The sequence below is a fragment of the Phoenix dactylifera genome, unplaced genomic scaffold (genome assembly GCF_009389715.1).
Source record: "Phoenix dactylifera cultivar Barhee BC4 unplaced genomic scaffold, palm_55x_up_171113_PBpolish2nd_filt_p 001489F, whole genome shotgun sequence".
Lineage (NCBI taxonomy): Eukaryota > Viridiplantae > Streptophyta > Magnoliopsida > Arecales > Arecaceae > Phoenix > Phoenix dactylifera.
Window position 1 is genome coordinate 10,223 of NW_024068801.1, and position 4,778 is coordinate 15,000.

Sequence of the window (4,778 nt, forward strand, 5' to 3'; positions counted from 1 at the left end):
TCCTACTTGGAGTAGGATTCCTAGAGTCCTAATCGGATTAGGACTTCGGATTCAAATAGAGTCCTAATTGGATTAGGACTAAAATTATATATGTCCTAATTTGGATTAGGGTTTCTTAAGTCACAATTAATTATTAATCTAATGAATCAATAAGACTCCTAATTAGATTAGGATTGAAGAGTTCAATTGAGTCAAAATTGATTTAAGTTCTAATTGGATTAGGACTTACCTAGATTGGATCCAAATTGGTTTACCCTTGGGCTAAGCCTAATTGGATTAGGGCTTGACCACATTAGGGCATTCCAATCCCTACCTAATATGGATTAGGGTTTACCATGAGGAAGGGGATAAGCCCCTCCCTTTTCCACGTGGAGAAGGGAGAAGAGACGGCGCCCCCTCTTAGGAAAGACATCAAGAACTCCTAAATGTTAGGAGCTCCACATGTCTATAAAAAGGGACTTGTGGGCGGCACCTAGGGCATAGAAGAAGTCCTCTTCCTCCTTGCCGTACGCCTCCCTCTCCTCTCCTCTTGGTTCAGTCGCAAACAAGGAAGATAAAAGCCAAAGGTGTTGGCGGCATCCTCTTCCTCCCTTCTTCCTTCCAACGCAGGGAAAAGAAAGAAGGCTGCGTGGGGATTCTTCTTCTTCCTCTTCTTCATCCTTCTTCTTCCTCCTCTCAAGCACAATCAAGGGTTGATTGAAAGAGAGGAAATCAGCCATCAAAAGAAGTCTTTGCAAGGGAGCTAGCACCCCGGGAAGACAAGAGAGCTTTGATCGGATCACTGCTTCGTGTGGATACCCGTAGAGGCCGGACACTTGAACGGCTTCAAGCGAACCTTCATCCTAGACCACGAACTTCAGTTTGTGGTGATCATCTACCCGCACAAGGTGAAGATCTGATCTTCCTAAAGGTTTAAAAAGTTTTAATTCTTATCTAACTACGAACGGTTCATGAAACAACGTTCATGCGATGAACGTCGATCCCGCTTATGCCGATTCCGCTGCCATCTGAATTTCTTTTGAAATATCAGCGGCATGGGCGGGTTCCCAACACTCTCTACTGTCAAGAGATGCTCCGAGTGGATATGAATATAAGTATCCCTCAGACTTGAGATTACCACAGTGATTAGCAAGCAACTCACTGTACTTTGGTATCGGACTAGCAGAATTTCTAATTCTAGGATGGAAAGTTACTGGGTACAGTCAAGTACTTGCAAAATCAGTGCGTGAGTTAAGATGGAATTGACCCCTCTTGGAAACAAGAGATAATACTTTGTGTTCAATTTAGCAAAACCCTGGCCAGGATAATCCTTATGATGAGTCACAGGATTTTTAAAGTTGATCACATAGAGGATGTACTTATTACAAAGTTGACAGAACTCTGAGGTCATCCTGGCATTAGGAGTCAAAGGGATGAATTATACAGTAATCATAGTCTAGGGTTCCAGAATATTTGCTTCGTATATATTCAGCCTATCCAGACGTCGGGTACCATTAATAGATGGTCACATCGATTAGTGCAGGAAGTCGTTCCTGTACTACCGGCTTAGGTTCGAACCTATGAGGTCACACGCATAGAAATTTTTTGATTGATCAAGATAACTGATGGATGATTGAGAATCATTCAGGAATAATTTGGTCAATTCGATTGACAAATTATCCTAAAAAATAATTAAAGTAATTATTGAAGGATTAATTAGTAATTGGATTACTAATAAACTCAATTTGATTGAGTAAATGGACTAAGAATGAGCCAAATTGAATTGGATTCAATTTTAGGTTAACTCAAGTTTTTCACCTGATTGGGGTCGACTCGAACTAAAGAGGAGTCGACTCGAGATGGTCTAGAATCGACTCTCTCAGAGAATCCAAAGGACGATCTCTTCTGTTTTCCCAAGTGGAGTCGACTCGAAGCAAGTTGGGGTCGACTCGAGCTTTGAAGGAGTCGACTCACTGGGCGTATCAAGGGAAGAAGTTCTCTGTTGTCTCAGCTGGGATCGACTCGAAAGGGAAGGAGTCGACTCGAGGTGACTTGGAGTCGACTCGAGATCGGAAAGGTCAACTCCTTCTAGGAATTCTAGAGCTCGTGGATTGGCTGAACTTGCGGGATTCGATCCAGAAGTGGTTTTTCAATAAAATTTGATGGGATTTGGATCGTGAAACATGTGGAAAAATGGCTAGATGATGATGGAAAATCATCACCGTCCATTTTAATCCTATCTAACCTGCATGAACCAACTATTGTTTGAATTTTGAATTCAAACAAAGGTAAGATCTATCTTGTTGCAACCATCCCCTTCATGCGCCAACAAGATACTAGATTTTATTTGAATTTTGAATTCAAATGATCAGATGGCGTGCCTATAAAAAGGAAAAGTTCCAAGTCACCAAGAGCATGAGATCATTGAATGAAATTCAGCCTTCATCTCGCCCATTCTTTTTCCTCTAAGTCCATCTCCCCATAGTTGATAGGGATCCCTGAAAAGAGCTTCTAGATCAGATCTAAGTCCTCTTCAATCCCTATAAACCATTTCTCCAAGTTCTTCCAAGAAGGCGTATCAAAAGTTGACGTTTGGAGGATCAAAGTTCAGCAAAGGACAATCATGCGCAAGCTAGCACTTTCGTGGGATTGGATCACTCCAAGAGCTTCGCGTGGATTACTCGTAGAGGCCAGACGAGTGTGTGGCTACGAAGCTCAAGCATCGGAACCATTACTTTCAGATTTCATAAAGGTATGAATCTAGATCCAAAGTTGTATCACTTATAGGTTCCAATCCCTGAGGGTTAAACCTCTTTTGGGGCTCTTCACATAGTAATCTTCAGAGCCTATTCGATGGGTATTCGAAGATTAGTTGGGTGTTAGATTAATTAAGTTTAGAACTTAATAATCTCATTTCAGATCTAAAATTAATCATGCAATGATTTTTAGCATAATCGTGTAAACAATCCCAGCATATTGATCATGAATACTTGAACTGGTACTTTGAAATTTGATTTCTTATACATGCTAGAATTAAAATATTTTAATTTGATTTTCCGCTACGATTTTCAAAGTTAAAAGAACTACATGTGGCTTGATCCCCAAAAAAGTTTTAAATTTTAGCATGCTATCACTACTAGCATCACCAATCGAACACTTTCAGTGGTATCAGACCAGGTTCTCTATTTAAACTTTTATATTTTAATCATTGCAATTAAATCTGAAATTATGAATATGTTTAGATCAGATCTAAAGTAGATTTATGAATGATTTAATTGTTGATTATGCATGTTAACTAGATCTAAAATTTGGATGCATGTGATGCATGTTTATATTAATATATGTAACATAAATAAATCTGAAATCATAAAATTATTTAGAATAGATCTAAATAAAATTTATGATTCATTTATTCTCTGATTTTGCATAATAAATCAGATCTGAAAACAAATGCATATGCTGTATGTTGTTTAAATTAATTCATATTAGTTTGTATATGTGATGTATGAACATAAATTATCTAAGATTTGAACATGAATTAAATCTAAATTTTAACATGATTAATTACAAATCTTAGATCAGAAAAATAAGTTTTAAGAACTGAAACTTTGTAATTAATATGTAATTAAGAATAATGCAATGATCTGAATTTTCATAAACTTACACTTAATTAAGAATTAAGTGATGATGAAAACCAAGATCTAGAATTGTGAATTCAATTCAATGACATTGCATAATTCATGGGGCATTTGGGTTAGCTCAAATCAAGCTCTTAAGATTGGGTTGGACCCAAGATTAGAATCAAACATAGTCTAATTAGAGTTAATTAATCAAATTTAATTAAGTAGTAACTAGATTAGGTCAAGAAAACTCTAGGTTAAAAATAATAGTTGCAGATTGATCAATTCAATGTTTTTGATTAGACAAAGATGGAACTTGATTTAGGCTCAGAGGTAGAGCCCGAGTCATTTGAGTGATCAAACCGAAATTGATTAACCAGTCAGTGTCTAAGGTAAGTTTGGCAGATTCGACCGGTGGTTTTTAATTGGGAGCTACTCGCACTGATTCATCTTTGTCGAGTTAATGGCATATCCCTTCCACCGATCTCACTTACCTGGCTAACATGGTCAATCACATTTTGATTGGATCACTTAATGATTCGAGTTGACCCATGCCTTAAGAAAAATCAGTATGACTGATTTAGGTGTCTCCTTAACCGGATTGAATCTAGTTCTTATTAATCTGACTTAATGAAGTCAGTGCGAGGATCTAGATTAATCGGTTCTTCTGATCCATTCTCAATTTAATCAAATCCTCTAAAATTATTAGGTCCTTAAAATAAAATAGTTATAGGGATAACTAGGTCATAGCTGTCACGACCCCCGCCCCGTTTCCGGCGGGCCGCCGCGACGGTCCTAGGATGCGGGTAGGCATAAGGCCACCAGCCACCGCGTAGAACCCTACTACCTATCAATCAACAATAAATCATGAAAATTTTGGCATGATGCATGCACAAAATGATCACTTTTCCTATAGTGACCTGTCAGGATTATCTCAATACATACAACACTGATGAGAATGCAAAATGTCATATTTTTCTTTCTTAATGTTTAGTCTTTTATACTTATTTTGTGCCTAAATGTACTCATTATTCTTATATTTTGATTTAGGATGCAAATGGAAGCGTTAAGTACAAAACGAAGCTAATTGGATGATTTTGGACAGTTTCGATATTGCTTCGTAATTTAAGCATAACTTTTTCATCCGAGCTCTGATTGAGATGATTCAAGATGCTGTGG